Source organism: Odocoileus virginianus, chromosome 12 (genome assembly GCF_023699985.2).
Source record: "Odocoileus virginianus isolate 20LAN1187 ecotype Illinois chromosome 12, Ovbor_1.2, whole genome shotgun sequence".
Taxonomy (NCBI): domain Eukaryota; kingdom Metazoa; phylum Chordata; class Mammalia; order Artiodactyla; family Cervidae; genus Odocoileus; species Odocoileus virginianus.
Genome location: NC_069685.1, coordinates 54,392,871 through 54,415,980, shown reverse-complemented (window position 1 = coordinate 54,415,980; position 23,110 = coordinate 54,392,871). Strand labels below are relative to the sequence as shown.

The 23,110-nt window shown below is 45.9% G+C and overlaps 1 protein-coding gene across 1 annotated transcript in view; it reads right to left on the bottom strand.

Moving 5' to 3' along the window:
* The window catches only part of SPRING1 (SREBF pathway regulator in golgi 1), a 101,789-nt gene that overhangs the window by 36,699 nt on the left and 41,980 nt on the right, over positions 1-23,110 (bottom strand). The gene's annotated exons all lie outside the window — the stretch shown is intronic.

Below are 23,110 nucleotides of genomic sequence, written 5' to 3'. Positions count from 1 at the left end.
TTCCACACATGCACACACATGGTTTTTGTTTTTCCTTAACTGGATCATGTGAGTTTGTCTTGCCCACACCACAAGCATAAGTATTTTGAGGGTAAATATTAATAACACCTTTTGCATTCCCCAAGCCATCTAACAATAAACACCAGAGAACAAACACAGTGGGGTGCCTCACTCATCTCCAGAAACACTATTCTCTAGGGCAGTAACCTTCAAACACTGTGTAAGCAACAGAACCCTTCCTTTGATTGATAATCATATTTAGATGAGCTTTGTTTGGTTACCTAGAAAACATCTGTGAGGATTAAATGTAGCATGTTTTGTACACAGTGAGTGATCAGTAGCTGGCATTATTGGGTAACAAAGAAACCAGGTTTTACTAAAATAGTAAATGGGTAGCTTAAGCTTGAGTACAAACAACATGTTGAAAGAGTCTTCTGAATTAAGTAAGTTAGTTAATGCAGTGAAATTTATGTCCTAGGCTTATTATCTAGTACAGAGACGATAGCTAGGATTTGTTGACTGGTGGGGAGCACAGGTTTGCTATGATTGATTAGTGATGTCTGCCATGGCACTGGACATTCTCTAATCTGAATGGACATGTCTTCCACGTCTGATCTAGATTTACAAATGCAGCATGAATGCAGAGTAGAGGCCTGACCAGTCAAAAAGCAATTTCAATAAAGATGTCTAGGTTCTCACTAAACACTCTTCACCGTGCCTGAGTTTTTCTTTCGGGTGTCATTTTCCTGCTTACCTATGCAACCTCCCACCCACACTGTTCTCCCACCATCCTTTCTCTATTACCCAGATGACAGAAACCAGAGAGTGAACACACAAAAACATCATGTGGTATCATTGCAACCAAATTCTAACACGCCGGTTACAAGTGCCCGGAAGCATGAAGAGATGAATAAACCTCATAAGGAGTGAAACTTCCCTTCCCTTCCCTGCTCAGCTTGAAATAATTCAGCATTTCTTCCTTTTCCTTCTCTGGGAAGTGGCTTCCAGGTACAATTCCTCAAACGGCAGATTTTTAAACATTTCTACATCAGAACCTTATTCATAATCTTAAGTGAAGACTCAGTGCTCCAAGCCAGGGTGATGATAACAGTGAACTCTTCGGCATTTCCTTCATGGAATTCAGTTAAGTCATCTTTTCTATGAAGACTTTCTTTGGAGTACACTCTAGATAATAATAACCACTTGCATCTGTAACATAATACTTTTCAAAGAATTTTCATCAACAATTGTCTAACTGATTCTCATTTTACAGATGAAAATTCAGATGTTGAAGCATCTGAGAAGCTAAGTGAACTCTCTGAAGTCACACAGGATGGTACAGCATGGTCCAGTGTCTCTCCCAAGAACATTCTTTGGGAGTAGCAGAAAGAGGCTGGCCCACTTACCAGCTGCTTGAGAAATACTGGCAAGATAGCAAACCTCACTGAGCCTCGATTTCGTCTTTTGTAAAACTTCAAAAGTTATAGCTACATTTTAGGCTTGATATGAGAGGTAAAGATGGATAAAGTGCCTATCCTCTTGTGGAATGCTGAAAAGTGGCCCTCCAAAGGTATGTATTTATTTCCTAAGTCCCAGAATCTGTGAATATTATGTCATATGGCAAAAGATGTGATTAACCTGAGAATTTTGAGATGGGAAGGTCACCCTGGATTGACCCAGCAGGCCCTAAATACAATCACATGTTTCTAGAAGAGACAGGCAGGGGGAGATTTGACACTGGCACACAGAGGAGAGAAAGTTGATGTGAAGACAGAGGCAGAGATTGGAGTGATGTGGAACACAAGCCCAGGAATGCTGGGGGCCACCAGACACTGGAAGAGGCCAGGAATGGGTTTCCCTTAGAATCTCTGGAGGGAATGTGGTCCTGCTGACACCCTGATTCTGGACACACATATGCACACATATGTACTGTATGAAAGTGCGCATGTGTGCCCTCACCCCACACACACACACAATAAGGCAATGATGGTGCCTGTCTAGGAGCGTCGCTGGGAGGATGGGACGGGATGACGTCTGCTTCAGGTCTGGCACAGTTTCTGGAACATCACTCTCATGCAGTAGCTGCGGGATATTATCTCAGTAAGGAAAAGCCAGCGTCTCAAAGTAAAACTCAAACTGAAGGTAGAAATCTAGGTGAGTTTCCTGTTGCTGCTGCAGCAAATGACCACAAACTGAGTGGCTCGCAACAACACAAGTCTATCGTCTCACCATTCTGGAGGTCGGTGGTCTGAGATGAGCCCTCAGGGCTGCCTTCCTAAAGGATGCTTTGGGGGGAATCTTCTTCCTTGCCTTTTCCAGCTTCTAGAGGTCACTCGTGTTCCATGGCTCTTGGCCCTACCTCACTGCTACCTCCACTTCCGTGATCACATTGTCTGTGACTCTGACCTTCCTGCCTCCCTCTGATGAGAACACTTGTGATCACATTGAGCCCGTCTGGATAATCCACACTAATCCCCCCATCTCCAGATTCTTACCCACATCTGTAAAGTCCCTTTTACCACATAAGGCAGCAGATTTGCAGGTTTGGGGAATTAGGTGGTGGACATTCTGAGGGGCCATTATTTTTCCTCCCACAGAAAACCTCGGTGCTCTGCTTCTCCCATTAGAGAGCAAAGAAATCCTCTAAATGGACCTGCTGTTTTCCTTTTCTTTTTAATTGAACATAGTGGGGAAAGATGGAAATCTGCATTTCAATACAATATTTATAGTCAGCAGACAGGTTTACATGTTCAGGAGCTTATTTAAATAAGGAGACTTAGAATCAAACAGGCAGATCACTTACCTCATACACATAAAAACGGGATGGAAAGAAGACCCTAGATAATGTTCGTCACTTTCTTTTAAAACCGTGGACACCGATCACACACAGCAGCATTTGTGCAGCAGCTTGTCAGCAGCTCGTGTAATCAATGGGAACATTCATCTCAACAATATGTCCAGCCATCTACTTTCCATGACATCACTGTTTCTTTCCATAGAAAAGAACTCTGCAAACTTTCCCAAAGGAGCACATTTTGGCTCTCTCCCTACTCATTTCTCTGCGTCTTCTACTTTCTTCCTTTCTGTGAATCTTGAGCCAGACGGTCCCGGTTTTGCATCTATCTGCTGCCTCTGTGCCCCAGTGTCTGTCCCTTCCTTCCTTCCTCTCTCTGACAACCCTGCCTCTCTCTCAGCCTCTGCCTGGAAAAATCTTCTCACTAACTCGGATGTTCAAACCTGACATACAGAGGGGAGATGCTGCTGCTGCTAAGTCGCTTCAGTCATGTCTGACTCTGTGCGATCCCATGGACTGCAGCCCACCAGGCTCCTCCGTCCATAGGGTTCTCCAGGCAAGAGTACTGGAGTGGGGTGCCATTGCCTTCTCCTACAAAGGGGAGGGAGGGTGTCTAATGTTGGCGGCATTTAAGACAACCTGAGAGAGCAGAGAAGTGGCTGCCTGGGGTAGGGTGCGGGGACTGAGGGGCACGGGAAATCACTGCCGTTGCGTATATGATTCCTATCATGAACACGGCACACGTTTGTGACTATATTAAAAAACCACTGATCTGCTCACTTTTCATGGGTAAATGATATCTCAGTAGAGCTTCTTTTTTTTTTTTTTAAATATTGATTGATTTGGCTGTGTCAGGTCTTAGTTGCAGCATGTGGGACCTTTGATCTTCGCTGTGGCACACGGAATCTTTTTGCTACAGCACGTGAACTCCTAGTTGCAGCATGTGGCATCTAGTTTCCTGACCAGGGATCAGACCCAGACCCCCTGCATTGGAAGTGCAGAATCTTAGCCACTGGACCACCAGAAAAGTCCCAATAGAGATATGAAAAAAAAAAAAAAAGACAATCTAACAGGCTGAATTAGTAAGAGTAGGTCTCATTCCCTTAGGAAAAGTGCCTGTTTTCAGTATATGTAGTAGGCCCTGTGTCCACTGGAGGAGATAGTCAGGTTAATGGACTGTGATGCAGTGACAAGGTAAGAGTTATGACACAGGGAAGCAGAGAGTTTCAGGAATACAGTAGGAACCAGCAGACCTGAACTGCATTTAGCCTGTCTGTCCTATTGAAGCCAGAAATCCACCCCTAGTAAAATCGTCTCTGACCCCCCAACACCATTCACAATGTCCCCTTGCCTCACTGCACCATACCCTCCACCACCCTACTAGTTCACCAGCGGCTGGGTTCTTGGGTCTGTTCCTGGTCTCTGCCTGGCTACTCTGCCTAAGCCAGTGAGGCAGGCCAGGCTAGGGCACTCTTCCCAGCATAGGTGACACTTCATCTCAGACTTGAAGGACATTTAAGAGGCAGCCAGGTGAAGAAAAGACAGAAGAAAGCATTCCAAGTCAAGGATGCACCTGTGCGAAGACACGGGAGTTAGAAGCACATTTAGTCAAATTCAGGAATCATAAGTAGTTTGTGTGGCCAGGCCATCAGGAGGGTGCACACCATGGACAGGGGAATAGCAGGAGCCACACAATGGGCGTCATGCTGAAGAGTTAGGACATTATGCTGAGGGTTATGGTTACTCTTCAAACACCTAGGAGAGATGTGACTGTTCACAGCAGCACTATTCACAAAAACCATAAAGGCAAAGCAACTCAAATGTCCATCAACAGATGAATGGATAAACAAAATGTGGTGGGTCCTTGCAATGGAGTATTATCCAGCCACAAGAAGGAATAAAGCAGTGACACAGGCTACAACATGGATGAACTTTGAAGTCATTATGCAAAGTGAAAGAAGCCAGATATAATGAACAAATATTGTACCATTTCATCTGTATGAATTATCTTGACTAGGCAAATTCACAGAGAGTATAAGCACATCAGAGAACATCAGGGGCTAGTGTTGGGGTTAGGGATAGAAAGTTACTGCTTCTTGGGTATGGGATTTCCTTTAGGGGTGATGGAAAAGATTGGGAAGCAGACTATGGTGATGGTTGCACCACGTGATGAATGTAATTAGTATCGCTGAAGTGTACACCTTAAAATGGTCAAATGGCATATTTTATGTATGTATATTTCACCACAGTTTTTTTTTAATATAAGTATGAGAAGCACAAACGTTCATACAGTATTATTCAGAATAGCCAAAAGGTGGAAGCAACCCAAATGTCCATCAGTAGACGGGCAGACAAACAAAATGTGGCATGTCTATACAATGGAATATTATTCAGCCATAAAAAAGGAATGAGGGGCTGACATCTGCTACAAATGGATGAACCTCCAAAACATATGCCAAGTGTAAGAAGTCAGATACAGATAGTCACATACTGTATGATTCCATTTATATGAAATGTCCAGAATAGGTAAATCCATAAAGACAGAAAGTAGACTCAATATCTGTAAGAGGCTAGGGGAAGAGGCACGGAGAGTTACTTCTTGATGGGTATAAGTTTCCTCTGGGGGCAGTGGAAGTATTTTGGAACTAGACAAAGATGATGGTTGCACAACACTGTGAATGCACTGAACATAAGCAAATTATATATACTCTAAAAATTAATTAATCTTATGTTTGCAACCCTTTGGACCCACCAGGCTCCTCTGTCCATGGGATTTTTCAAGTGTGAATTTTACCTCAATTATTATTTTTTTTTAACATATGAGGGGAAAAGCTTCCTCATCCAGTAAAAATCTGTCCCACAATTTGAAGGGTTTACATCACTGAGCAGAACCCAAAGCCCAAGGCAGGGTCTCCACTCTCAAGCAACATTTTCCTAATTCCTTGGGAACCCCTGTTGGCCAGACAAAAGAGGAGAGCCCTGGCACCCCAGCCTACGATGCAGCAGCTTCCAAACTGAAACCAAAGATAAGAGCTGAGAAAAGAAGGCAGATTCTAGGTCATTTCGAAACAGCAAGCCCTGGCTTCTTCCTTAGAACCAGAAAGCAGAACTTACACGTTAAAGGGTCACAATCTGGTCCGCCTGGGGATGAGGCAGCTGGGTCTGTGTGTTTGGAAACCATTGCAGGAAATACCTGCAATCTAGAACTATCTAGAAATAGTTCTAGAGAGTGCAGGGCCACCACGAACTCCTTTTCCCAGCCCTCCTGTCCACCAATGTACTACTTTTTAAAATTCCCTCCAGATAATGATTTATTTCCACCCCTGGTTATTGATCTTTCTTCTAAAACCACAATCTTATTCCTTCTAGTTCAATGAGTTGAGGAGGAACTCAGCAAGGGCTTTAGAAGATTCTGGGGGGTGAGAGTGAAGTTAATGGGGCTCCACACACCAGAGCACTGCTTGGTTCCTCATGTTCCTCAAGTCCTCGAGTCTTTATGAGAAGTAGGGGCATTAATTTTTCGCTCTGCGTGAATGAGGCCCCAGATGTACCGAGGCAGCAGTGAGGGAAAGCTGAGCCACGCAGCTTACTCAGAGCTCCAGTGGCCTTGGTACAGAGCAGCTTTCAGGGTTGAGGAGTGGATTAACAAGAAAGCAGAACAAAGAGAAATTTGGATGATTTTTGTAATGTTTACACTAAGAATTTCAACTGCCTTATGATACTATACAGTAGCTCTCAACTTCAGGGATTCTTGGCTATATGACATTTTTAGTTGTTACAACAAGGGAGGAAGGGGCTACTGGCACCTACTAGACAGAGGTCGGGAGGCTGCTCAGATTTGCACAATGCACAGGACAGCCCCTGCAGCAAAGAATAATCCAACCCAGAATGTCAATAGTGCCAAGACTGAGAAACTGTTATACCATGTTTACATTAAAAGACTGTTTTATTTTGGTTTTTTGAACATACAGTAGTCAATAAGAAAAGGGAATTATACACATGAAGACATAAATAGGATCTCAAATGCTTACCCAGAGTATTTCCTAATGATAACATTCCTAAAATAAAAAATTAAATAACACAGGACCTGGGAATCTTCCTCATTTTCTTCATTAATCTACAAGGCTACAGACTAGGGATTGTTTACATATGTGCCTGAAATGCCCACATCAGGAAAAGCTTTGCCATGGAGGAAATGGGATCATCTAAATGGGATTCTGGGGCTTTGAGCTCTATTTCCAGATGAATAAGATGGCTTCTGTTCCTAGGTGCCACACAATGTGAGAAATTTTCTAATAGTAATGCAAAAATGCTTATAAATATAGGCAAAGAAGTGATTCACTTCTCCTGGGGTATTCAGAAAAAATACCCAAGAAGGAGGATTTTGAACTTGGCCCTCTAGTAATTTTTCAAGAGAATAAAATGAGGAAGAACATCTGAGACAAAGAAAGAGCTAAGACACTGCTATGTACTGAATTGTGTTCCCCCAAAGGAGATGTTAAAGTCATAATCTCCAGAACCTGAGAATGCAACCTTATTTGGAAATAGGGTCATCATAGGTATAACAATTAGATCACACAGGAGTATGTAGACCCTTAATCCAGTATGACTGATGTCTTTATAAGAAAAGAAGAAACACAGTCACACACAGGGAGAATGCCATGGGAAGATGGAAGTGGAAATTGAGGTATGCAGTTGCAAGCCAGGGAATGCCAAGGACTGCAAGAACTACCAGCAGCTTAAAGAGCAAGAAAGGATTCTCCCCTACAGGTGACAGAGGGAGTGTGGCCCTGCCAACTCTTTGATTTTAGACTGCAGCCTCCAGAATTGTAAGAAAATAAGCTTCTATTGTTTCAAGCCACCCAGCTGGTGATACATTGTTACAGCAGCCCAAGGTAAGTAATGCAGGCACACAAGAGTTAAATAACATAAAATTCCTTCATTTTGAACAAACAGCTGGATAATTGTTTCAATTAATGTGGTGGTGAGTAACAGAAGAGTCAGTGTTGAAAAGATACCACAGTACCTGTCACATCTTTCTTGAAGGCTATATGGAGGAGGTGTGACTGTGGGAGCTGTGAAAAAGGATGAAAGTGGAAGAAGGGAGATGGTTTGATAAGCTGAGAATTATGCTAAGAAAAACTGTAAATGCTAAGATGAGAGGCAACATGCAGAGTAACATCAATGCCAATTCTCCACTAAACTATCAACTGGGAAATTTTTGAACCCTGGATATCAGTAGTGTCAAGGATAAAAAAAAAATTTAAGGCTTTAACGTCAGGAGTAGAATCAAAAAGGAAGAGATAACTGAAAAGAAGGAGGAAGAAGAGAGGGTAACAAATATATGGAAACAAATATAATTCTATATAATACCAAAAAGCATGAAATAAAAGGTTTTTTTTTTAAGTGCGTACTCAACCTGTACAATAGAAACTACAAAATCCTGCTGAAAGAAATTTTAAAAGACTAAAATAAATAGATTGATATACCATGTTCATGGATGGGTAGGGTCAAATTGTTAAGATGTTGATTCTCCCCAAACAGATTTAACATGACCCCAACCAAAATTCCAGCAGACTGTTTAATAGAAACACTCTGATCCTAAAATTTATATGGAAATGCAAATGACCTAGAACAGACAAAATAGGTGATGTAAGAGATGCGAGTTCGATCCCTGGTTCGGGAAGATTCCCTGGAATAGGAAATGGCAACCCATTCTAGGATTCTTATCTGGGAAATCCCATGGACAGAACAGCCTGGTGGGCTACAGTCCATGGGGTCAAAAGAGTCAGATACGACTTAGTGACCAAGCAACAAACAAAAGAAGGTGCACAACGACCAGTAAACACGTGGAAAAGTGCTCAACACTGGTCGTCAAGGAAACGCAAATAATAACCACAATGAGCTGCCACCACGTCCATTAGACATGGCTAACATTAAAGAGACTGATAAAACCAAGTGCTGATGATATAGAACACCTAGAAGTAGACACTGTTGGTGGGAATGTGAAAAGGGCATCTAAAGGTCTGACAGTTTCTTAAGAAGTAAATATATACCTACCGTACAACCCAGCTACTCTTAGGTATATATCCAAGAGAAATGAAAACATATGTCCACACAATCTCATACACAGATGTTTACAAGAATTTTTATTCACAACATCCAAATCTGGAACCAACCCAAATGCCCATCAACTAGGTGAATCTTATAAACAAATTGTGAAGTGCTGTTCAACAGTAAAAGGAAATAAACTACTGATGTATGTAACAATGTGGCTGAATCGCATAAACCAGTAAAAAGAAGCCAGACACAAGAGTACACACAGTTTGATTCCATTACATGAAATTATACAAATTGTAAAAGAAGAGTGACAGAGAGCAGATCAGTGGTCGCCTGAGGGCATAGGTGAAAGGGGACGGACTTCTTCCAAAAGCTGGAAGGAATTTGGAGGGGTGGAGTGTTGGAAATACTCTATACTTTGATTGAAGTGAGGGTTATCCGGTTGTAGACATTTGTCAAAACATCAACCCATACACTTAAAACGAGTGCTATTCATTGTGTGAAAATTACACCTCAATAAAGTTGACTAAAAGACTAATAAAGGTAGAGCCAAAGATCTCCTTGATACTTTGGGAGCGTTAAGGAGACTTGGCTGGGTTGTGGTTTAATTCTGCTCGGTGTTACAGCAGGCGACGTTATTTGGGCGTTTTGTTGACATGCAGCTGGACACCAGGACTCTGAGTTTTTCTCTGCTGACTTACGTGTGTGTCTTTCCAGTGCTCAGCAAATGATGACAGCAAAAGGTTTGAGATCATTTCTCATCTTGTGTGCTCTGCAGCAGGGACCTCTGATTGTGATTCGTAACATTCTCTCAGTGTCAGCTTCTCTTTGAAAACACAGAGAGTGAAAAATGTGTCCTTCACTTGATAGAGGGAGGCCAGTTTAGGTAAGCACCAGCCTGAGTCAAGAGCCACTGACAACAGGCTCTGACTGGGTAGAGTTGTGACACTCACTCTTCCTTGCCGATCTGCAAACCAGGAGCCCTGGTGGGGTCTGCTGGACCCTGCGTCAGGAACCTGACCTACTGGGAGGTGACAGTCTCATTGACTGATTCTCTTCTACCTAGGGTCATGTCACAGACTCATAGGGCCTGTCAGCACCAAAAAAATGCCCCAGAGTTTCACCCCATTCTCAGGCCTGATGCTACATAAACCTAAACCATCCTGCAGGTAAGAGGATAGCTTGTCCTGCATCTTGGGTAACCAACTGCTGTGTTGACAGCAAACAACTGTGTGAGAAGTTAAAAGAGCGAGGGACGACCTGAGGCCCAGATGTGGACAATCCAAGAACCAGTGTCGATCCACCTATCATTCTGGGGCCCAAGTGGCCACCACATGAGGGCCTAGATGACCAGGGAGAGTCCAGCAGGTGTCACAGGACCAGTTAATAAGGTAAGGATTTAGTCCACCTGGTGCTGCTAGCAGGGAAGCAAAAGATGAAGAGGCAATGTGGACTTCTGCCTCGGCCACCCAGGAATTTGGTCCACCTCCCCACATCCCACTCCAATCAATACCTCCCATGTATATTCTTTGATTTAGATAATTCTCACTGCCTCAAAAGCCTGTAAAGTGCTATTTTTAACACTGCCTCAAGACAAGTTGCCAATATGTGTCTCTGAGATAGAATATTCTGGAGCCACCAGTGTTCTCTTCGGTTTCAAGTTGTTCTCACGGCCTGTGTTTCTCTACCTAGAAGCTCAATCTCTGCCCTCATTCCACCCTGTCCCATTCTTTGAGTTAAATGTCTATCTTCCTGCAAGACGGAAAGCCCTCTGAAGACAAGTGCTTTATCTCTCTTCTTCCTTGTTAGACAACAGAGCTGAGCTCACTGACTGGTGTATAATCAATATTCAGTGGCCTAACTGCTCCCCCCTGCCAACCATATTCCCTGCTGGGGGCAGTGCGAAGCCTTCCCTGTGCTATTTGGGGAAGCAAGACCCACAGGTTCCAGCAGCAGAGAGGAGCTCAGTCCTTAACACCAATGAACACTTGCAAATGGTCACAGGCCTCTTCTCAACCTTTTCAACCCTATGCCAGATATCATAGCTCAGTTCAGACACAGGAGCCACCTGCGACAGTGGGACCTTGGGCTCCACTTGCTCACCCCATTCCCCAGAGGCAGCAGTGACACAACTTTAAAGTCCCAAGATTTTCACCAGACTCACCCCAACTCCGACCCCTGGGAGACCAGATTTAACTCACTTGAAATCAAAGTTTCCTTATGTGTCTTTTGGCAGGGGATGGGGGCGAGTGGATGTGGGAACCCTAAAGGAGATGTTCTAATGAACTTATTTTCCTTCATTTAAGGGTAGGGAGGTTTTAGGTCATTTTAAAGATTCCTTCTCTGTTTTACTAAAGCTTTGTTTGTTTTCCCAGCAGATCTACTATGATAATTAACTAAGCTCAATAGACTCCTCTCCCCAGGTGGCACTAGTGGTAAAGAACCTGCCTGTCAATGCAGGAGACATAAGATGTGGGTTCGATCCCTGGGTTGGGAAGATGCCCTGGAGAAGGGAATGAAAACCCACTCCAGTATTCTTGACTGGAAAATCCCAAGAACAGAGGAACCTGGCTGGCTACAGTCCATAGGGTCACAAAGAGTCGGACAAGACTGAAGTGACTTAGCACACACAGATTCCTCATGGGAGGGACATGGTTTTAGTAGGCTGTGAACCCCTTGTGTATATTCATGGCTTTTGATCCTTTTTTAAAAGATTGAAAATCGTTGGTATAGAAGAAGCAGCAGAATCTCCGTAAGCAAAAGTCTTGTGTTCAAACCCCAGCTCCCCACCTTCAAAATGAAGTAACTCTGGGCAGACTGTTTATGTCATGTTGGAAGTTCTGTAGAGGGCTGTTGAGGGGTCTTTCTACATGGAAGCCCTCCTGAGCTCCCAGGTCAGAGTGCACTCATGTTCTCTGGGAATTTCAGCCTGACGTCCTTAGGCAGTGACATCCGCTCTCTTCACCCACGAGTGCAGGTGATTCCATCCTACAGACGAGGAAACAGGCCAACGGAGGTTACTGAACATCCCTGATAATGATAGAGAGGGCTGAATCTTGAAAGCAGAAGGGAAGAGGAAAAGGAAAAAAAAAAAAAAAACCCAAACCCAAAATCATGCTTCTTTGTTCGCCTTCTGGAACTCAGACTCCCGACTTGCCAGAGCGAGCGTTGCGTTGAGTCCTGGAATGTTTTTCAAGACGAAGATAGCTTCCCCATCCTGTCGTGTTTTTCACTCTCCCCTGACTCCCACCTGCTTGTTGCTGTCTGCTGGTGTCACACCTTCTGCACACTCGGAGCTCAGAGCTGAGTCGGGCTGGGTGAAACCGGGGCTCCATCTGCCTGCGTGCTTGCTGGGGGGTGTCTGAAGGTAACTTTGTGCCGGCACCCTTTGCCAGGAGGCTGAGAAGCCTTCTGCAGTGCCACCCGGCTCCCATCCACTCTCGGCAGAAGAAGACGGTACCAAATCCAGCCCCTGGTGCCACTCAGCCAGATGGCAGGGGAAGCAAAACAAAAGTGACCTTGTTAGCAGACTGTGTCTTCCCTGGGAGAAGCTATTTTTGTTGTGGTTGTGAACTGAAGTTGTCTCGGCTGAGTTCTCCTTCCCTGCAAGGCTGTGGAATGTTAATTTGTTCCAAAGTTCAGTATTTTGATTAGAACCAGGAGTGCCAGATTTTGTCAGAAATATTTTGGAATGGGGTAGGCTCATGCGCGCTCACTCGCGCCGGCTCGCCGGCTCCCCTCCCTCTCCCTCTCTCCCTTGGCCGCTGTACAAAGTAAATGTTGCTGCAGCAGCTGCTCTGGGGCAGCAGCCCAGCACAAATCGGCGCTGAGGGGTGAACCCGCTCTTCCCTGCGTGCGGCCTTGACCTCACCGCCACAGAGGCACCCGGACTGGGGGGGGAAGTGAGACGGTACCGTCAGGACACACCCTGGGTTCGTGTGGAAAGAGCCGAGAGCCCGACCCAGAGCCTGGAACACAGGGGTCCTCAGTAAAGAAATGTGTGCTGGAGGAAAACATGAGCTTCTCCAAGCCTCAAGGCCAACAGAATTTCTGTAGCCAAGAGGTCACACTCAATGTTTGAATTCACATTCAAAGGTTTTAGATTCCAAAAACCTTCCAGGTCTTTATCTTTTGTTCTTTTCCCTGACCATCTTCACTTCTCTCTCTCTCTTATGAGTTATGAACCCAAGTCCTGTACAAGTATATTCTGCATTGCAGAATAAACACAAGCTAAGATGAAAGTGCCCACCAGCCTCCAGCCCCAGTCCTAGCCCTTCAGGCCTTTTTGGACGTAATGAGGTATAGGCCCTTCGCCACTGCCTCATGGTGATTTGATTCTATCAAACCTATTACTTGTCATCAGTCTGGTGGATGAAAATCAGCTTTTGATTTTGGATTTGATTTTTTTGTTTGTTTTATAGCATAAGAGTGGTTAAAAGCATGGACTTTGAACCCAGCTTCCCTGTGATCTGACCCCAGCCTCGTAGTAGAAGCAGCAGCAGCAGCAGCTGTGTGGACAGGTTACTCACCTGGCTGAGTCCGTTTCCTTGTGTGTGGGACAGGAAGGTTTCAGTGTTTAGTTCCGGGGTGGTTGGGGGTGTTGAATGGACTTACACATGCAGAGTATTCAGATCGGGCTGGCCCGTGCAGCACCCTGTGTTGGAGGGTGGGGGTGGTTATCATCAGCACCATGATCTCCCTGGTCACACATACCCCTGGCCCCACACTGTCTCTCAATTTTGGGCTCAACAATTTCCCAGGTCTCCCAGGTTCCACACCACACAGAACTCTGGAGCAGGGATTTCTGGGCTTTTGTTCCAGCCTCTGTGCAAAGAGAGAACAAATACTTGGGGAGGAGCAACTTTCCTGCTTCTTCCAGCTGGGACAACGAAAGTCTCACAAGTGGAGGGATACCTCCAGAGGTACAGAGGTCACGGAGGCAGAGCCAGGATAAGCATCCTGCAGGACAGCTCTCCTCTTCCTCTCCAGGGCCAGCGCTGACTGTAAGGGCAGCTGTTGAGGAGGATTCCGAAGTACAGTAGAGATGCTGATAGGGAAGCCATGCTTTGCTGTGAGCACAAGTGGTGGTGCCTGCTGTTTCTTGTTCCTGCTGCCCCCGCTCACCTCCCGCCCTTTCCACTCCAGCACCAACCACCACTGGTTTGCCTGCCATCAGTGAGAGTAAAGGATAATAGTTCTGCTGAACCCAGGATGCCCAGGCTTTGCTTCTGGGGCCCTTTCTTCCCCTGCTTGATCTAGTTTCCTGTGAATGGTCATATCCAGCAGACAAAACTGGATGCCCTGGCCGCTCCCTCATCCATACTGTGGCCAAAGTGGAGGCTTGGTGGGACTCTTTGTGTGGGTGTTCAGAGACACAGCAACACAGCCCCCAGGTAATAATCATTTAGAAGAACCAGTAAGCCTGCAGTGAAGACCCAGCTCTCTGAGATGCCTATGTACTCCAGGCCTCGGATCGATACTTGGAGGGGAGGAGCAGGTGTGAGTGCTATATACACAGAGGCGGGCGCTGCAGTTCCAGGCTACGGCTCCTCGGGAGCCCTGCCGGCTTCCCTCTCCTTCTCATTTCCCTTTGCAGGGCCAGGAGACGGTGGGGGTTCTGCTGCAGGCTGACATCTGCTGCTACACACACCTGTGCTAGATGCCTTCCATGCAGACCAACTGTCTGTCCTTCTTCCTCTCTTCCCTTCAGAAGCTCTTCCTCCCTTTTCCCCCAAGGGAGCCTTTCAAATGGATGTGCAAACTGCAGGCAGATGCTCAGGGTGCTTCCTGGACTGTCCAGGTACAGGCCAGCCAGCACTTCTTCCTCGGTACCTGGGCAGCCAGATCCCCGAGCCTCTGGAGAGCTCACAGGTGGGTGAGCTCACCTGTGAGCTTTGGGAAAACCCAGTAGGAACAAAGTCCATGCTAGCCAAGCAGATCCCACGGGCAAAGTGTCTCTACCCGGCACAGTGATGCTTCCAGTCGATTTAATGATTTCTGTACTCCGTTGGTTCTAGGTTATTAACCAGAAGAAGAGGGGCACATATACTGGACCACCTGGAGTTTTTTCTTACTTATTTATTTATTTTTATTATTTTTGGTTGTGCTGGGTTTTTGTTGCTGTGTGCAGCCTTACAGACCCTAAGTACATGGGCTTCAGTAGTTGCAGCACGCGGGTTCAATAATTGTGGCCCATGGGCTTAGCTGCTCCTCAGCGTGTGGAATCTTCCCAGACCAGGGGTCAAACCCATGTCCCTTACATTGAGAGGTGGATTTTTATCTTCTGTACCACCAGTTATGTCCTCACCTGGAGCTTTTTCAACATTCACCTGGCCAGTCTCCACACCTCCCACTCCCAGGCAAACTGGGGAGGAGAATTAGTTGAAAGATGTCCCTAGGCCAAGGTAATACTAATAGACCCCTTCTCTACCACTACCACTGCTATCCTTGTGCATTTAAGCTCTGAAATAAAAATCAGTAATTACTGACACAACAGGAGAAAGGATGGTCTCTTCAACAAATGGTGGTGGGAAAACTGGATATCCACAAGCAAAAGAATGAAGCTAAGGAGGTATCTAAACATGGGATGTCTCAGAGCCTTTAAATGCCAAAGTGCATGGTCAGTCTTAGAATGTGTAAAGAGGGTGCAGCTAGTCCTCAAACTCATTTGACGGCGGGCTCCTTCTGGATCCCCCTCTTTGAGGAGGATTTTTATAATATGTGCCAGTAGATGCTGAACCAAAAGATTTTGCTTAGAGTAAGAAGAATTCATCCTGCCTGGGATTAGAGAGAGCCGGGGGGGAGCATGCAGAGTTAAAGAGTTTCCTCCTGTCCTTTCATTCATTCACTCAGCACACACTGAGTTGGGCCTTTTGACACACACTGAAGATATGGAGATGGATAAGAAATGGGCCCCCTTCACCCTCACACAGTCCAGGAAAATCCGAATAGCAGGGCTCCCTGCTTCCCCACCAAGCGAACTTAGGCCAAATAGTGGAAGTTATGGGCTCAAATATTTGAACTTCACAGGGAATGGGGAAGAGGGGGCAGGCAGGGAGGTGAAATAGGGAATTATTATAAAGGCCCAAGAAACAGATGATGAGGGCCTGGGTGGCAGAAGGAGAGTGGGACCCAAGAAACACTAGACTTGTCCTGTCAACCAACAGGTGACTCTAGAAGGCTGTTTTATTCTGGGCACTGTGGGGATACAGGAAAATAAACACAAGGCATGATTCTGAGCCTGCAGGAGTTTCCATCTAGTTGATCCACTAACTATCCATGAACTATCTTCTCAACGAGGCTTATCAACTTTGTCAGAAGCAAACACATCCCAGGACTAAAGGGATGGAGATGAAAATGGCACTCAGACCCAGGCGTAGAGAACACAGCAGGGGAACAGGAAGACTGACCAGCTCCTTCAGTGCCAGTTGTCACACCCAGACAACCACTAGGTGACAGATGGAAACGCTGTACCTTTTCTCTCCCACGATAACCAGAATAATAGCAGAGTAAGAGAGGAAGGAAATAAAACAGAACGAGAACAAGGGTGGGGTGCAAATGAACGAGCTAAATGGGACAACAAACAAGGCACAGTGGCAGCCGCCAAGCTGAGCTGTGCCGCAAGCTGAGAACTGGCCCCGAGGTCAGGGGTGACCCCAGACATTCAGAAGGGCCAGCGACTTCTACAATGTGCTTTGGGAGCTGTGACTCCCTAAAATGGCATTCTGCCCCCTCCCAATCACTTCCTGACCCCTAAAATAAATGGCAACCAATAATGAGGTGAATCACGAATGCAGGTTGAGGGGAACACGCACCTGTCAAGGAAAGAGGCCAGAGACGGAGGTGAAATTCAAAGTTGATGTTCTATTAGTTTCTTCTTGCAATTTGTGAGTCTTAGAGTCACAAACCCAGACTTAGTGTTCCTTTGGAGCACTCTGGGCTGTGTAATGGTGATACGTGCTTGCTCCTGTACGGGTTGCGGGGAAGAGGATGCTGGAGAGACTGTGTCTTTTCATCTCTAAGCACTCGGAGGCCTCCTGCAGGCAGCTTTGGAAACCCAGTCCTATAGAATGCAACCTAGGTTAGGACACTAACAAGGGCTGCTACCACACAGGAGATGAGATGGTGAGAATGTGAGGGCAGGGGAGGGAAGGAGGTGGGGAGAGGGGACTACTGGTCTCTCCAGAATGAGAAACAGAAAGGAAAGGAACTTGCCTGGTGTAGGTTTGAGTCCCAAGTGACTTTCATGCTAAAAAAAAAACCCCCAAATGCTAAACCAACTCTGACTGTTTCCCCCTTGAGCAGTTAGGACGTCACCAGGCTCCTTAGCAGACACACGCGTTCTCTTTAGACTCCAGCATGGCTCGGGCCTGAAGGGCAGTGCTGGATGGAGAAATGCACCCATGGTACTCAGTATTCTGAATATGACTCAGGAATGCTTTAACAGAGCCTGCCCCGGGTCCCCAACACCACTCAGTCCCCCTTGCAGGAGCTTGGGTTTCAAGATAGTCCTATTTTACTGACAAGCAAGGGAGAAGGGAAATGTCCCCTGAGAACCAGCCTAGAGCTGGCAGCTTCAATACCAGACATTCCAACTCCTGCACCTCCTTCTATGCTGTGGTGGGGGGTTGTCAGACTACGACTCACAGGCCAAACCTGGTCCAGGGCCCACAAGTTAAAAACGGTTTTTACATTTCTTAATGGTTGGGTTGGGGGTGGGGGAAATGCAAAAGAAGAATATTTTGTGAGAAGTGAAAATTATTTAAAATTAAAAATTTTCGTCCATAAAAAGTTTTATTGACCAACAACCATGCCAACTCATGATGTAGTGTCTACAGCTGCTTTTGCGCCTTAACCGCAGAGCTGAGCAGTTGCAACAGAGACCGTATGGCCCAAGGAGCTGAAAATATTCACTTCCAGGCCCTTAATAGAAAAAGCGTGTTCCTCGGGGGCCAGCAGTGTTGGCTGCTGGGCGTTGAGACCCTGGCTGGGAACTGACCTCAGAGCGGCTCACCGGAGATTCCCCACTGCCCCCGTGGCAGCCACTCATCTGGCAGGTGCAAAGGCCCTACTCCCTGGCCTCCATGGGGGATGCTTCTCCAGGGAGCCCCGTGGGAATGCCTGACACTTCTGCTGCATCTGCTCGGTCCTGCCCTCACTCCCTTACAGATGCTGTTCCCCAGAGCACACTCCAGGAATCTACATGCATCTCTGTCTCAGAATCTATTTCCTGAAGGCCCGATCCAGGTCGGGGGAGCATAATGAAATTTGAGGCAAAATATTGTCTTTTCTTCTCCACTAATCACAGACCAGCAGCTGTGTCTCAGTTTCTTTTTAACATAATTTGATGCCTGATCAATTTCAAACCAGTTCTCATTCTGGTGACTAGATTTAATAGAGAGAATTTGAGGATAGGGAGCATAATGGTTTTCTATTCTTTTTAAAAATATTTATTTATTTATTTGGTTGTACCAGGTCTTAGCCGCAGCACACAGGGTCTTCAGTCTTCATTTCAGATGTGGGATCTTTAGTTGTAGCATGTTAACTCTTAGTTGCAGCATGTAGGATCTAGTTCCCTGACCAGAGATCATACCTGGGTCGCTTGCATTGGAAGCGTGAAGTCTTAGCCACTGGACCACCAGGGAAGTCCCCATGGGAGCATCATTGGTTTTTTAGTCAGCTTTTCCTATTGATATCTTTAGAAGTCATCCAGACTGCCCTGCTTAAAACTTATCGATTTCCCACTGCCCTGGGGCAAAGGTCACAATAACATTCATGTCCCATATGGTCCTGTCTTGTCTCTAGCTTCACTTTATCCCTGCATCCCCTTATTCTCTGCACTACACATCTCTGACACTCTCCAAGGGTTAGTTCCCCTAACACAGGGCCTTTGCATGTGCTGTCTCCATTGCCAGGTCCACTGAATTAAGTACTGTTTATTCTCTGGATCTCAGTTTAGTTGTCTCTTCCTCAGGGCAGCTTCTCCTGGGCTGATTTCTCCATTAGACACAGCCAAGGACCCACAATACCTTAGGGGCCCAGGAGAAAAATGCTTAACTCCTTTTAAAATCAGAAGAACAAAGTGACTATAATAGCAACTATATATTGATGAATCTAGCCTGGGTTTATACTAACTCCACTGTAAAATGTAATTTTTAAAAAGAATGGGGTCCCCCAAGGCCTGATTAATGCAACCCGGACCTTTTCTGACCTCCTCAACCTCCCAGCACCACTAATGGGTCAGGTGACCCCATTAAATGTCTGCAAGGTGCCCTGAACTCTTCTATCAGAGCACGTACCTCGACTGTCATCTTGCACCTGTCACCTAAACTGCAAGCTTGACGAGGGCAGGGGCCACATCAGACACACTCTGACAGCATCATGTCCGACGTGGCATCTGGCTCATCATATAGGCTCAAGAGATACATGCTGCAGGTGTGAGGACGGGAAGGCGACCCACCTGCACAACTCAGCCTACTTTTTAAGCAAGAAACTCACTCCATCTGCTTTCAACCACCCACTTCACTGGCGGGTCTAGGGGAGGGGACAGGACGGAAACCCAGAGGAAAGACTCACAATGGACTTAGGAGAATGGACCTTGCCAAACTTTTCCCCTTGGGGAGGGGGGCAGGGACGACAGAGATGAAGTATAAACAAACATTTCCTTGTCTGGTAGGTCATTTTGTAATTATGTGCAGGTCAAGCACTTTAGACTCCCGGAAGTCAGACAATATCTGCTTCCAGAGGCCATTAATGCTCAAGGGCCCCCAAGAGTGAAGGGGGACTTTCATTACCAGGTCTTGTCCTATTCGGGCAGGAAGCGTGCTAAGTGACAGTCCAGGGAGAAACAACGGAGCCAGGAAAAAGCAATAGGAAGGGGCACTGACCTCCGAGTTCAGAGAAGAGGAGGGGCAACAAAGCAAATGTGCTGTGAACTCAGGGAATCAGCCAAGCCAGACTGAAGCCCTGAGCAAGGTGCTCTGGGGGTAAGAGGTGAGACTTGGCAAGGGGACTGGAGAGCGGTGCTGGCCCCCAGGATGGTCTACACTGCCACTGGGGCTCTCTGCTGATGGGAAATGCGTGGACCCTTTAAGAGAAAGCAGACGAGGCCGCTGCCAGATGTGGGACCTGGTTCTTGCCACGTGGCTGCCCCTTCATTCATGTCCATTCAGCAACAATGGCAGGGACTGTCCGGTTCACCCTCATTGGTGGGGTTACCTCCATCAGGTTGGAGGGTGAAGAGGATAAGGGGGAAGCCTGACTGGCAGCCCAAAGGAAAACATAACCACACACGCCCACCCACACACAACCCCCAACTGGTAGCAAACAGGATGGACTGGTGGCCACGAGCCAAGATCCTCTGGGTTCACACTCGACACCGGCTTGGTGGCACGGCCGCCGGGCTTCCCTTCGCCAGAACGACGCGGGTTATGGGAAGAGGCGCCAGCATTCTTAAAATTCCCCTGTCCTCACAGACCTAAAATTAACAAGACTATTTACACTGCTGGATATGGATACGGAACATAATATTAGTAAACAATATAATAAGGATCCAGTGATCCAATGGTCTGAACTGCAGTTGTCTTTGCCTGTGGCAACCAATTGCCAATGCATTTAAAAGGCTGTAACTGTCCTAATTATGTCACTGGCCTTTGTATTCAGGGATGACAGATACTGTCCCTGTATGTGGCAAAGAGCATCAAAGAAGGAATCATGTCATCTTTTTCTTCAAATGGCTTTTTGAGATACCATTCACGTACCGTACAATTCAATGTTTTTTTTTCTTATATATTCACAGGGTTGTGCAACCATTACCGCAATCTAATTTTAGAACATTTTTGTCTCCCCTAAAAGAAACTCCATACCAATAGCGGTGAATCCGAGTTCCCCTTCCCTCCACCCTCTAGAAACCACAAATCTCCTTTCTGTTTCTATGGTTTAGCTTATTCTATGTATTCCATATAAATAGAATCCTACAGTGTGATCTTGGGGGCCTGGCTTTCACTGAGCATCATATTTTCAAGGTTTGTCCTTGAAAATTAGATGTTGGGGCATCTACCTGTGTCACGTCAACCATTTTCATTGCCAAATATTATTCCATTGTATGGATATGTTGCGTTTTGTTTCTTGATTCACCAGCTGATGGCCATCTGGGCTGTTTTCCACCTTTGGGCTATTATGGCTAATAATAGCCATATTATTAGCTCTCAATTATTAGTTCTCAATGCTGAGAACACTGGCATGCTCAACCAGGTAACATCTAAAATGGCAGCTGCACTGATTATCGTACAACTTCAAACCCTGAGTATCTTTCTTCTAACCTCACACACTGTATGAAAACACACTATGCTTTCCAACTTATCTTTTCCTAAAAGGCAGTTTTGTGTAAAGGGATCATGGCAGACTATGGGTTGGAACAGTGGAGACTGTGAAGAGACAACACCTGAATGATTTGGAAAGGCAAAATTGCTCAGCTAGGCAATGCTTCTTATGTAACAACTGTGTGATGTGCGTGAATTTGCACATCAGTATGCTTATAAGACAGGCTATATGCAAAACGTGCAAACCTGAGGCCCAAAGACCAAATTCATCCCCATGGACATGCTGTGTTGGGCCAGCATATTATCTTAAAACTGTTGTATCTGACATTTAAAAAAATATGATAAAAATCTTGATTTCTGCTCTCTCTTGGAAGTGCAGAAGCTCTAGCCTCACAAGGACTTGCCCTTTTGGATGGGGTCACCTTATCGCAGTTGCCAAGACTCCACGGCTCCCCTTCTTCCCTGGTTTTGAGGCCAGGCTCGGCTGTCACTGGTCATTTACATGCACTGTTGTTTCTATGATGACAAAAGAACCCTCTCTCTGTAGCCAGGCCTCCACCAAATGTGAGAAAATCTAGGTGAGCAAGCTTCAAGACAAATGGAGAAAGCATATTCCTTTGTGGAGAAGCAGATCACTCCTTTGTGATTTAAGGAGCACAGTCATCTGCGTATGGTTGCATCATACTGCATGCGTCACTCCTGCCTGAGGCCTCTCTGTCCTCCATAGGTGTTAGAGTCTGCAACCCTAGGCCTGCAGTCTTCTCATGTGTGTTTGTGGCATCTCTCCTATCTGAGCATATCTCCTAGGTTCTTTGAGGACCATCCCTCTAGTTTCTTTTTGTATCCATCACCCCTGGTTCCCTGAAGCACCTCCTACGGGACTATCAATCAAAGATGCCTCGATATATTAACATAACAGGCTATCAAATCCAATAAAATATTTGAAGATGATAAGTGCATTCATTAAGCACTTGCTGTATGCCTGACTCTGTTCTAAGCTTCTTAGACATTCAGGTCTTCACCTGCCCCATGACAAACAACGCAGGTGAGTTGTCCAAAGTCACCCAGCAAATGGTGGAGCTGGATTTTAAGTCTGGTGGTCAGATTCTGGAACCCACCCTCTTAACTACTAGTCCAGATGGCTGCTCTAGGTTGACTTTCCTTGGATGTGAGGTCTCTTTTATAACCAACTGAGAGAAACTAAAGCACAAAATGGTCCAAGTCTCACTCAGGATCAAATTAAGCCTGAGCGCCCAGGACTTTCTTCCATGGACTGGCAGTGAATTCCTTGTTCTGTTCCTTGTAGGTACCTGATTCTGCTTCTCACAGACCTTCCCATTCCAAGCCCAGCTTTACTTTCTAAATGTCAGAGGTTTGGGGATAGTAATAGATAACATTTTTGGGGGGTACAAGAATACATTCAGAAAAAAATCAGAAGCTGCCTTTTCTCATTAAGAGTTAAAATATAAAAAAGTCACATCCCACATGGAGATGAACTATAATTTTTTACAACAGGCTGAGACACATGGATAGCAGCTAAGAGGTGGCTGAGTGTTTCAATGTTCCATCTGCAGAGCTCACTGGGGTTCATCAAGTGCAATCACACCCATTTCCCCCTTTACTCTGGAGACCTCTTGTAATAGGTCCTGGGGTGGAGTGTCCTATCTTCACAGATGGGGATAGTGTGACTCAGAGATGTGAAGGGATGCACTGAGTCCCAAAATCACATGCAACAAATCAGCAGCAGCTCAGGGATCAGAATTAGTAGATTCCATACAATGCGATAATGACCAAGCTTGTGCCAGGGCCTGCAAGCAGCACTGGGAATATACAGAGACAGGTAAGATTCATCTCCTTCCTTATGATGATAGTCTCTGTGTTCAGCTCAGATATACACCCCAGAGAAGCCCCTGTTTCTCCAGGTGCCAGAGGTCTG